Raw genomic sequence first — 13885 nt, 5'->3', positions numbered from 1 at the left:
AAGGTAACTGCAGGCAAGATTCAAAATTCAATAAATCTAGGAGCTTTTTAGGGTTGAATTTAACTAAATGTTTGATCAAGTATAACAAACTAATTTTTAAGTTGCTAATTTGCATGGCTCATCAATGATGATATTAATATATAAATGGCCATTGGCAGAAAAAAAGGTTCTCACTTCTGTCTTAGAGTCTTTACTTTTTTTTCCTCCTCATGAATTTTATCACTTCTACTGGCCCTTCTAAGAAATCCTTTGATGGTTGGACTGGTATTCAGTGCACTATCAATCCAATAACTAAAGGATTACTTTGCATTGAGTAAGTAAATTACTTAGGCACTAATGTAAGTTTTATTATATTAGGATGGTCTAATTTCTCCAAAATATTTAGATTCAGTTCCATAATGTCCGAAATCATGACCCATCTGTAGGGTTCTGCCTCCCTGATCTCCCCATCTCTGCAGTTTCTGAGTTGCTGCAGAAAACCAAATTCATCCTTTGGCAGCCATCCCACTGGTGAGGAGCTTCTCTGCTCTGATCCAGGCTAGTCCTCAGATGAACCAAAGGGGTCACCCAGACTCTGTTCAAAGTCTTTCCAGTTTGGTAGGAGCTCCAGAATTCAAACATCCCAGAACCTAGGGTCATCCTGTGAACATCTAACACAGTAAGCCCTGCCCCATCCAACATGATCCTTTCAATTCTGGTAAAGAGATGCTGATCCCAAAGATTCAGGAACCCTAAGACATGCCAGGCTCATTTAAATCATTCTTCAGGAAGCCACATTCTCCTGATACTACTATATACTCCAGGGACTCTACCAATCTTTCACTCACAAGAAAACTAGGCCACAAAGGCTGGGGTTTTACTGTCTCCTGAAGTTAAAAGATCCCAGGAGGGGTGGCTAGGTGGTGAAGTGGATCAGCACCGGCCCTGGAGTCAGGAGTACCTGGGTTCAAATCCGATCTCAGACACTTAATAATTACCTAGCTGTGTGGCCTTGGGCGAGCCACTTTAACCCCATTTGCCTTGCAAAAAAAAAAAAAAACCTAAAAGAAAAAAATCCCAGGAATCATTCTTAAACTAGATACTTCAAGACTAGAAATATTCTAATACTCCCATGTGATCTCATAATATGGGTATTTCTTCTAGCAATGCCTGTCCATCCTGGGCAACTGTTGTCCATGCCCTTTAAGAATGCAAATGTACAAGACAACCCTGAGAAACCTGCTATGGACAATGCCAACTATATCCAGAGGGGGAAAAAAAACCACAGAATCTAAATACATACTATGTTCACTTTTTCAAAATTCTCTTATGTTTTTCCTTCCAATCTTTTTCTTTCCCCTTAGTTCTAATTCCCCTTACACAAAATGACTAATATGTAAACATGTTGAGCACAAATGTACAACTTTTACCAGATCGTTTGACTCCATGGGGGGGGGGGGGAAAGAAGGGTAGTAGAAAAATGTGTAACTCATAAATTTGCAAATGAATGAATGTTGAAAAACTACCATAGCATGTAACTGGAAAAATAAAATAAAATTTCAATTAAAAAAGAATGCGAATGTATTAGGATACTGGCCCCACCCAGGTTTTTTGTCTAGGCTTGATCTCTACCCCAACCTGTATTTATAAGAGCAAGTTAGAGTTGGGAGGGATTGCTGCTAAAATTAATCTCTAGGTTTCTAGGGATACCCCTATGGAGGTAGATCATACTCATCTACTACTATAGCTCTTGAGCCCCCATTAGTGAGCTTTCCCCTAACAAGTCAGATAATTACCTTAACAAAAGTTGAAAAGGCAGAAAGTGAAAAGGCAAAGCAAGAATAATAATTACATTCCATCCTTAAACACACTCCCAAAAAAGGTCACAGTGTCTTTGGGACCAAAATTAAGGTACCATTACATAGGGAATATATATGTCCAAGAAACTGTCTGGAGACATCCTTTCTTGGTAACTATATTTGTTATTGTGTCTTTTCAGTTGTATTTGACCTTTCATAACCCCATTTGGGTTTTTTTTTTTTGGCAAAGAGATTTTGCCATTTCCTTCTCCAGATGATTCTATAGATGAAGAAATTAAGGTAAACAGGGTTAAGTGACTTGCCTGTGGTCACACAGCTAGTAGACTAGATGGGTCTTCCTGGTTCCAGACCCAGCACTCTTCCCACTGTGCCACCTAGCTGCCCCTAACTATGCTTACAACGTTCATTGATGGATGTGGCATCTATTTTAGATCCAAAGATAAACTGAGTCACTCTGCAGTTTTGCTGGAACACAGCCCACTCTAATGGACTTCCTCAGCTGGGCAGCCCCACTGTTCAGCTGTTGCTCTACCATTCCTCTCCACACACAACTTTAGTACCTGGAGAGGAGGAAGGGGTTAGGTTCACAGCTTAGATCAGTTTTTACATGGCAATGGTTCTAATAAGTTTCAAGTTCAAAGCCCTCCTTGGGCAAGACCCTGCCTTCTCAGAGCTTTCATGGATCGGTTGCAACATCCTAAGCTCCAAGTTCCCCCATGAGTCAACTTCATGGGTTAGAGCCTCCACTCTGCTCACTTAGAACTGAAAAAGAAAATAGAAATAGAGGGAAACCACAATTTCTCCAGGCAACAAGGCTTCTGGGGAAGGGGAAGGTGGTCCTTCCTCACCCAGCTTAGAGCATGGTGTCCATGCTCTGAATGGATCATGGGAAAGAGACTGGACCTCAATCAGGTAGATTTAAAGACTCAGCTAATTCTGGCTGTGCAGCCAATGGAAAGACATCAGTGTAGAATGTCTCTTCCCAAAAGAAAAATATTATATGCACTAATGGTACAGAGAATAGAGTCAGGAGGCCAATAGTTCACATCTGACCTCAGACACTTGACTCTTACTGTGTGACCCCAGGCAAATCACTTAACCCTGATTGCTTTGCATCCAGGACCATCTCCATTTGTCCTGATTCATATCTGGCCACTGGACCCAGATGATTCTGGAGGAGAAAGTAAGGCTGATTGATGACTTAGCACAGCATCCCCCTCACTCAAATTCAATTCATGTGCTTGTCATGGCTTATTAAAAAACCTTTTTGGGGGGAGAGGGAAATAAGTTTGGGAGAAAAATTGTAAAACTCAAAACTCAAATGAAATCTTTAAAAAAAACCTTTTTACAGTTGTCTTGTATATTTTTTCTCTAATGTTTTGATTTGATTCTTTCAAAATATGATTAATATGGATTGATGTTTAACATAGTTATACATGTATAATCTGTACTAAATTGCTTTCTGTCAGGGGGAGGAGGGAGAAAAATATGAAATTCAAAAATCTTGCAAATAAATGATTATTGAAAATGATCATTACATGTGCTTGGGAAAATAAATAAATAAAATATTTATTAAAACAAAAAATGAAAAAACTCTTCTACTTAAAGAAATGTAAGGGGTGGCTAGGTGGGGGGTGGCGAGGTGGTACAGTGGATCAAGCACTGGCCCTGGAGTCAGGAGGACCTGGGTTCAAAGTCAGCCTCAGACAATTGCTTATCTGTGTGACTGGGCATCACTTAACCCCATTGCCTTAAATAAATTGGAGCGGCTAGGTGGCACAGTGGATAGAGCACCAGCCCTGGAGTCAGGAGTACCTGAGTTCAAATCTGGCCTCAGAAACTTAATAATTGCCTAGCTGTGTGACCTTGGGCAAGCCACTTAACCCCATTGCTTTGCAATCTAACACCCCCCCCAAAAAAAAGAAATGTAATAAAGAACCCATTAAGATCCTCTAAACCTGGTTCCACTCAACTGGACCTCCATTCACCTGTCTTCCCATGTTACTCTATATTCATCATTTCTTAAAGTACAATACTATCCTATCACATTAATGTATCACACAATTCTTTAGCCATTTCCCCAATCAGTGAAGTTTCTCTATAAGACTTTACAAATTACTTTATATTTAAAAAAAAAGCAAAACCAAAATAGCTTTGCCTTTAACTGCCGTCTCTATCCAATGAATAAGTATGTTAGATATTTATTAACCAAGGCCTATTTTAAGTGTCTTTTGTCCTCTTTGGTATAGCAGATGCTTTAAGCTTTTTTATGACAATATCGAAATCTTTTTTAGGTCCTTTCTTTATCTATTACTAATTTTTCATTTTTCATTGATTTATTTGAGTAGGTCAGGATTGAATTGTTTCAATTTATATCATTTTTTTTTTCATTTTTACTTCCTTCTGGTCTTGGGCTAATTTTGATCTTTGCTCAAACAAGTTAGTGGTCTGACTGGATACAAATAGCTGATTCAGAAATTACTTCCTCCTACAACACTAATGAATCATATCCTGTCTGTTAAAATATAATTGATTTCACTCTTTATGTTAGTTAGTACTCACTATATCCTTTATGATTTTTTTCTCAGATAAAGTGCTCGCAGAATTTGGCATAGGCTTTCTGGTAGCTTCCCAGATTTGGACCTCTCTCATTCTCTTTATCCAGATCTATGTGTTCCAAAATATATTTCTACCATCTTCAACCCTAGCACGGAAGTTACTGAGTAACTGAGATAGGAAGCTTTAGTTCTTTATAGCATTACTCTATTTCCTCATCTTATAGAAGAGATAATGATAAAAATGGGGCAATTATTATGAGCTTAGTAGTTTTGCAAATCCTTATCCTGAGTACCGCAACTTGAAAGGAACAAATGTTCTACAAAATCACTTCTTGTTGCCTTTTGGTTCATGATCAGATCAATTTGGCTAATGTTTTTTTCTTCTCTAAAGATAATCCTGCCATTTAGCTGTAATTTTCAAATTTGTTCTGGATTCAAGAATGACCCTTCCAATATAAGGATTCTTTATCTTTTTTGAGTCACTGACCTAGGGGTGTGCTGGTAAATGTTCAACAACCAGCTATTAGCATTTTCTCCTTTCTTTTTTTAAGTCTGGACAATAAACAAAACAATGTCAAACAAATTCATAATTAAAACAAATTCACACTAAAAATTTAACAATCAGCTTTCTTGGGTTTGTATGAGCACTCTTATATGGACTACTTTGACAGTATTAAAGGAAAAAAAATATCAAAGGGAAACCAAAGTGGTACAGCAAATAGAAGCACTGGCCCTGGAAACAGGAGAACCTGGGTTCAAATTTGACCTTTGACACTTGTTTGCTGTGTCATCCTGCACAAGTCACTTAACCTTGATTTCCTCATCAACTAAAGTATTGCACTTTTGACTTCAGGCCATAAATAATTTTATTTAATTAATAATTAACTACTTTTTAATTAAGTTTAATTTTATTTAATTAATAATAGCTAGCATTTCCAAAGCACTTTAAGATTTAACAAAATGTTTTACAAATATTACCACAACAACCCTGAGAGGTGATTTTATTATCCCCTTTTTTGCAGATGAGGAAATTGAGACAGATAAGTTAAACAACTTGCCCAAGGTCACAGAATTCATAGGTATCTGAGGAAAGACTTGAATTCAAGTCTTCTTGAATCTAGGCTTAATGCTCTATCCACTGAACCACCCAGCTGCCATCCACTTCTCTCTGAGATTGACAGAGACAGAGACCAAAAAACAGAGAGAGTGAGAGACAGACAGAAGATGTCCAAACTGTCATGCCCTTAAATATGTCTCTAACTCCAAGATGATTTGAGGTAACATTTAGAGGAATCTTTAAAAAGTAAAAGATCACCATAAGATAAAATACAGTTAGCAGTTAACATTGCAAAATAGCCACTATTCAATTCCTTCTTGAACCACTACACCCACACCCAGGATTCAAAGGGATCAATATCAAGAATTTCTTCTCAATAATAGAAGAGGGATTCCTTTCTCTCTCTCTCTTTTTTTTTTTGATTGAAATAGAAGCTACTTTATTTGGGTAGGTCATAGGTTAATCTTCAGGGGAAGAAGGCAGGAACCCAAAGAAACTAGAAGCCCTCTTTGTACATACTTCAGTTTCTGCTCCAATCCATTTCCTTATGAAAGGCCTTTTTATATTCAGTTCACCCTCCTTTCCAAGGGAGGCATGACAAGAAAGAGCTTTTAAAGAAGACATAATTTCTCAATATTTTCAGTTGTATTGAAAAGGAGCTCTAAATAGGCTTACTTACAGAAGGAAATAATCAATTTCAGTTACAAATTAGGGAAAATAAAGTTGTCATTTTTTTCCCATCCAAGTCCCATTCTATTCTCCCCCCCAAAAATCTAACCCTGGGCCCCAAGTTAAAAACTCTTGTAGTAGGAGCATGTCTACATCTTGATCTTTAAACATCATAAATTCACATTTACAGTACTAACAGTCAAGTTAAAAATTATAGAGAATGAAAGCTAGCATTTTGTTCAGTAATTGCCACGTTAACTCATAGTGAGCTTTCAGTCCACTAAAACCCTCAGATTTCACCCAGGCAAATTGCCAAGCTATGCCTCCCTCATTGGTGTATGTGGAAAATTGACTTTGTGAACTCAAATGAAAGACTTTTATTCATACCTAGTAAATTTCATCTGAGAGAGAAAAATATTTTGTAGTAGATAGAACTGGTTTATTGACAGGAAGATGGGGTTAAAGTCCCACCTCTGACATATACTATTGACTCTAGAAAAGTTATTTAATTTTTCAATTCATAAAGCAATTCTCTGACACCATAAAGGAAGAATCATTGCCAATCTGCCTCGGGAGAAGGTATTTCTTCACCAGGAATAACCCTTCATTGAGTCATTTTTCAATTATGAAGCACCCTTTGTGACCCCTTTTGGGGTTTTCTTGGCAAAGATACTGGAGTGGTTTATCATTTCCTTCTCCAGTTCATTTTCCAAATGAAGAAACTGAGGCAAACAGGGTTAAATGACCTGCCCAGGGTCATACAGCTAGTAAGTGTCTGAGGAAGAATTTGAATTCAGGTCTTCCTGACTTCAGGTCTGGTGCTCTATCCACTGCACCACCTAGCTGTCCCTATTAACCTTATGCCAGTGAAATCACAATATCCAAATGGCCCACAATTCATTTCATTAGATTTCACCCACGTTCTAGCCTACCAAAGTATTTTTCACTCCCATTCATATTCTCCATAGGGTTTCTCCAGTTTTCATTCATTTGTGAATGAACAAGCATGTCATCCAAGCTTTTATCTGAATGCTTGATAAAAATGGTAACTAGCACAAGGCTAAGCCTCAACTACTGGGACACTGTGCTAATGACCTCCTTTCAGTTTGACCTTGAATAACTTACTAATGACTGAATCCACCTAACTGTATTATCTTCTAACCCATCTCTCTCTTTTTTTTTCCAAAGAAGAGCATGAGAGACTTTGTCAAATAATTAACTAAAATCCAGTCTAGTTATCCTGACAAAGAAATAAAAGAGAAGAGTTTGATATAACTTGTTCTTGATGAAATCATCAAAACAGGCATACTGGCTCTTTCTTGATCACCCTCTCCTCTTCTAGATGTTCACTGATCACCCTTTTAATAATAGGCTCTAGAATTTTTTTTTAATAAAAATTGAAGTCGGGGTGGCTAGGTGGCGCAGTGGATAAAGCACCGGCCCTGGAGTCAGGAGTACCTGGGTTCAAATCTAGCCTCAGACACTTAATAATTACCTAGCTGTGTGACCTTGGGCAAGCCACTTAACCCCATTTGCCTTGCAAAAACCTAAAAAAACCAATAATAATAATAAAATAAGAATTGAAGTCAAGCCTTACAAGATCTAAAATTATATTATAAAGCATCAGTCATCAAAACTGTCTGGTATTGGCTAAGAAATAGAGTGGTGGATAAGTGAAATAGATTAGGTGCAAAAGCAGGAAATGATTATAATAATAGGCTGTTTGATAAACCCAAAGAGTCCAGATATTGGGATAAAACTCTTCGATAAAAACTGTTGGGAAAATTGTAAGTTAGTATGGAAGAAACTTAGATTAGACCAACACCTCACACCCTATACCGAGATAAGATCCTAATGGATACAGGATTTAGACATAAAAAACAATATTATAAGCTAACTAGGAGATCAAGTAATAGTTTGCCTGTCAGATCTATGGAAAGGGAAGCAGTTTATACCAAGGAAGAAATGGAGAACATCATTAAAAACAAACTAGATAATTTCAATTACATTAAATTAAAAAGCTTTTGCACAGACAAAACCACTGTAACCAAGATCAAAAGAAATGTAGTAAATTGGGAAACAATTTTTACAACTAATATTTCTGACAAAGGACTCATTTCTAAAATATACTGAGAACTGAGTCAAAATCTCAAAAAGAAAAGCCATTTCCCAATTGACAAATGGTCAAAGGTTATGCAAAGGCAATTTACAGATGAGGAAATCAAAGTGATCTATAGTCATATGAAAATTGCTCTAGGGGGCAGCTAGATGGCACAGTGGATACAGCACTGGCCTTGGAACCAGGAGTACCTGAGTTCAAATCCAACCTCTAACGCTTAATGATTACCTAGCTGTGTGGCCTTGGGCAAGCCACTTAACCCCACTGTCTTGCAAAAAAACAAAAAAAAAAAATCTAAAAAATAATTGCTCTAAATCATTACTTATTAGAGAAATGCAAATTAAAGCATCTCTGAGGTACAACCTCACACCTCTCAGACTGGCCAATATGACCAGAAGGGATAATGATCAATATTGGAAGGGATGAGAGAAATCTGGGACACTAATACATTGCTGGTGGAGCTGTGACCTCATCCAAACTTTCTGGAGAGCAATTTGGAATTATGCCCAAAGGGCAACAAAAATGTGCATGCCCTACTGGGTCTACACCCTGAAAAAATGATGAAAAAAAGGTAAAAACATCACTTGTACAAAAATATTTATAGCAGCCCTGTTTGTGGTGGCAAAGAATTGAAAATTAAGTGAATGTCCTTCAATTGGGGAATGGCTTAACAAACTGTGGTATATGTATGTCATCGAACACTATTGCTCTATTAGAAACAGGAGGGATGGGAATTCAGAGAAGCCTGGAAGGATTTGCATGAACTAATGCTGAGTGAGATGAACAGAACCAGAAAAGCATTGTACTCCCTAACAGGAACATGGGGGTAATGACTTACATTGATAGACTTGCTCATTCCATCAGTGCAACAATCAGGGACAGTTTGGGGCCATCTGTGATGGAGAATACAATCTGTAACCAGAGAAAGAATTGTGGAGTTTAAATAAAGACCAAAGACTATTACCTTTAATTTAAAAAAAAAATCTTATTATGTAATGTTGCTATCTCTTATACTTTATTTTTCTTCCTTAAGGATATCACATTCAACTTAGATCAATATATATCATAGAAACAATGTGAAGACTAACAAACTCCCTTCTGTGGGAGGGGGCCTGGGGGGGAGGGAAGCAAGATTAGGGAAAAAGTTGCAAAACTCAAAATAAATAAAATCTTTCTAAAAAAAAGAATTGAAATCAAACTCACTGGTCTGTAACTTTAGTCCACTGAGTTAGGCTATCAATATAAATACATACATACATACATTAAAAACCTATGGAGGACTGGTTCCCATAATTAATTTAATGATATAAAGTCAGTGACATTGGGAGGCTACTATTAGGACAGACAATCATCTCTGCTTTGACATTTATAAAAATCTTGAGTTAAATCAAATCAAGTTAAAAAAAAAGATTTACTAAAGTACATATTATGTGTCAGGCATTGAATTATTTAAGAAGGGAAAAAAGGGCAAAAACAGAAAAACAATCCATGTCCTGAAAGAGCTCACTAATGGGAAAGAAGACGTACAAATATCATGTCCATACAAAATGTATAAAATATAAATTGGAGGTAACTTCAAGGGGAGGTACTTACATTGAGAAGCAAGAGTGTTCTGGAGCCTGCTCTAACCAATTGCATAGTGGGTTACTAAATTTTCAGTGTTAACATTTAGCCCTCTGAAATTGAAAAGCAATATTAATCAGTTTGATTTATTATTTTATTGATTACCTAGATTGAAGAAAGTGATAGAGAAAATGTTAATAAAAGCAACTTAAAAGTAAAAGTATGTCATTTGGGCTAATTGGGAAAGGGGAGATCTGGTTGTTAAAGAATTTACTAGCATGCCACTAAATGAAAGGAGAAGATGGGACTTAAACTTGTGAAGAGAAATACCATCCACATTCAGAGAAAGAGCTATGGAGTTTGAATGCGGATCAAAGTATATTATTTTCACTTTAAAATGCTTTTGTTTTTTCTTTCTTATAGTTTTTCCTTTAGGTCTGATTCTTCCTTCACAATATAACTATTATGGAGATAGTTTGAACAACAGAAAAAAAAGATTAGACTTTATTGGGACATGAAGGTAGCCAGGGAAGACAGGAGACAGAGGTGATGAGAAAGAATTCTAGTCACAGTAGATAGTCATTGAAAAGACCAAGAGATGGAGTATCTTATGGTAAGGAACTGTAAGGAGGCCAGTGTCACTGTATCATAGAGTATGTGAAAAAGAATAAAATAAAGAAGATTAGAAAAGGATTAGATCAGAAAAAAATAGAGTAAGCTCCACTCCCTCCCTTCCCCATCTCTCCCACCTCCTTCTCCCCACACTCTTCCCCTGTTTCCCTACTAAAGCCTCCAAACAGAGGTCTGAAGGCGCAGGGATTGGGGTCTTTCCAAGAGTACACTTGAAGGGATAGAGCATTCCAGGACAAAATAAGTCTGTACACCAAGATGTGAAGAGACAGAAGGGCCTACATTGGGGTAAAGTACAGGAACAAGTGCCAACTGGCCACTCTGTCACTCACTGTTCTGGATCACAGATTCAGAATGGACTGAAGAGGAGACCTTGATCTAGGAGCAGTGTTCCAGGTAAGGAGCAGAGGGGAGGGCCTAGAGAAATTTCAGAAACAGCTATGTCACTTGCACTCCAAGACCAGAGCAGCGTCTCAGTCCTAGGTTTCAGTCCAGTTGGAAGCCTGCAGAGGAATAATCAGGGTAGAACTTCTAGACCAAAGGTAAGCCTCCAGCTCTGTCATTGAAACAGAAGAACTTTCCATTTGCCTCATTGTGATTGCAGCCAACAATAATCTACTGGAACTCCAAGAGGGGCAAGCTCACAGTCATATTGCTTGGACTCAGACCCAGGTCAGGGTCTTTAAAAGCTCAGATCAGAAGGTCAGCTATCAGAGTTTGCCCTGGATCAGACCACTTTGATAACACTGAACTCTTGCAGGAGTACAGACTTAGCTTTCTCTGAAACCACATTAGTCCAAGTAGGTAGTAAGAGGATATTAGCTCCAAAAGTACATGGAACTTGTGCCTAACATAAAGTCCAAGAAAAAGAATTAGGGTGAAAGAAAGAACAAACAGAACCAATCTAACCTTTGTGAGAGCATTTTGAAATTATGCCCAAAGGATAATAAAACTGTTTACCTTTTGATCCAGCAATACCACTACTAGGTCTGTATCCCAAAGAGATCACAAAAAAGGGTAAATGTACAGAAAATGTACAAAAATATTTATAGCTGCTCTTTTCATTAATGACAAAGAATTGAGGAGATGCCCATCAGTTGGGGAATGGCTGAACAAATTATGGTATTTGAATGTGATAGAACACTTGGTTTACAAGAAATCATGACGGATGAAACCTCAGAAGAGCATGAAGGAAGGTCTTGATGAACTGATGCTGAGTGAAGTGAGCAGAACCAGAAGAACATTGTACACACCAGCAGCAACACTGAGTGATGATCAACCATGATGGACTTGCTCATTTCAACAGTACAATAATCAAAGACAATACTAAAAGACTTGTGACAGAAAATATCATCCATATCCAGAGAATGAACTACGGAGTTTAAATGTAGACCAAAGTTTACTATCTTCAATTTTTAAAAGTTGTGTTATATATTATGGGTTTTTTTCCCCCAAGGGCAGCTAGGTGGCAAAGTGGATAGAGCATCAGCTTTATATTCAGGAGGGCAGGAGTTCAAATATGACCTCAGACATTTACTAGCTATGTGACCTTCTGTCACTTAACCCTGGCTGCCCTGCATCCATGGTCATTTTCAGTCATCCTGATTCATATCTGGCCACTGGACCCAGATGGTTCTGGAGGAGAAAGTGAGGTTGGTGGCTTAGCACAGCACCCCCTCAAAGCAAATCCAATTCACCTGCTTATTATGGTATCACCTCCCTGATATCATGGTCTTTTTTGGAAAATGAAGGACAAACTTTTTTCCCTCTAATTTTTTCCCCTGTTTAGATTTGATTCTTCTTTCACAACATGATTAATATGGATATCTGTTTAACATAATTATACACATATTATCTATTGTAAATTACTTTCTCTCAGGGGGAGGAGGGAATGAAGGAAAGGAGGGAGAAAAATGTGAAACTCAAAACTTTACAAAAATGATTGTTTTATCTTTGTCTGTAGTTGGAATAATAAATAAAATATTTTTAAAAAGAAACAAAGAAACAAAAGAAGAATTTCGGGTGAAAGATTTGCTCAAGACACAAGTCCAAAAGAAGAGAAAGACTTCAAAACTTCTACACTTTTTTCTTTGAAGAAAAATACAATTTGGGCAAAATTTGACTAAAATTCCTAGAAAAAAAGTGGTGTTTTTTTAAAATGAATTAAAAAGATTTTTTTTTGTAAATGTAAGGAAAGTCCTAGAAAAAAAAAGTTAAAAGAAAATGAGAATTAGAAAGAGAATTTACAGTTTGACCTAAGGTGTATAAAACCTTGTTCAAGCAACAAACTCTCTGAAAATTACAATAGAGCAAAATAAAAACTAATGACTTCATAAGACAACAAAAAATACTAAAATAATCAAAAGACTGAAAAATAGAAGAAAATATAAAGTATTCCTTAGCAAAAACAAATGATGTAAAAAATGAGAAATAATTTAAAAATCATTAAATAATGAAAAAGCTACGATCAAAAACAAATTTTAAGAAATCATAAAAGAAAACTGTTCCTGTCTCTTAAAAACTCTCAGGTAGAAAATTGCCAATATAAAGAATCCACCAGTCATCTCCTTAAAAAAAAATGAAAACTCCCAGAAACATATATCAAAAATCCAGAATTTTCAGGTTAAAAAAATACTTTAAGCTGCCAAAAATAAAGAATTAAAGTATTGAACCACAGTCAGAATCACATACAACTTAGCAATCACCATTATAAAGGAGCAGAGAGCTTGGAATATAATATTTCAGATGATCAAGAATATAGATTTATAACCTAGCAAGACCTGTCCAGCAAAACTGATTATCAGAAGGAAAATTACCCTTAATACAAATACATCACTTCTAAGCAATCCAATTGAAAAAACCAGAACTGCATAGAAATTTTGAAATTCAAATGCAAGAATCAATAGAAGAATAAAACAATAAGCACGAGCAAACAATCATAAGAGATTAAACAAGGATAAATTGTTTATGTTCTAATATGAGTAGGTAATACATGTGTCCCCTCTGAACCATATCATCATCAAGGGACAAAGAAGAAGGACCCTCTTTATCTAAATAGAGAGTCTAGAAGTGGCTCTGTTATGACTTGATGAACATTTGCATTTTTTTAATGATCTTTTTAAAAGAGTAGAAAGAGAGAAGAAAAGGAATACACTAGAGGTGAAAAAGGAGAAGAAAGTAAAGGAAAAGTATCTCATATAATCAAGATATGAAAGTAAAGTCTAGACAAACAAAGAAGGGAGAAACAGGGACACTTGAACCTCACTCTCATCCAAACTGGTTAAAGGAGGGAAGACTAAACACACACACACACACACACACATACACATACACAAACACAAATACATGTACACAGACACAAAATTTGGTATAGAAATATATTTCACTAAATAAAGAGGAAAAGGAAGGGGAAATAAGGAGAATAAATTAAGGGAGGAAACATTACTCATTTCTTAATAGAGAAGTGAAGGAGTCAGAGTACAGAATTATG

This window comes from Macrotis lagotis, chromosome 2 (genome assembly GCF_037893015.1).
Source record: "Macrotis lagotis isolate mMagLag1 chromosome 2, bilby.v1.9.chrom.fasta, whole genome shotgun sequence".
Classification (NCBI taxonomy): Eukaryota; Metazoa; Chordata; class Mammalia; order Peramelemorphia; family Peramelidae; genus Macrotis; species Macrotis lagotis.
The sequence above is the reverse complement of the archived record's forward strand: the minus strand, read 5'-3'. Positions refer to the sequence as shown.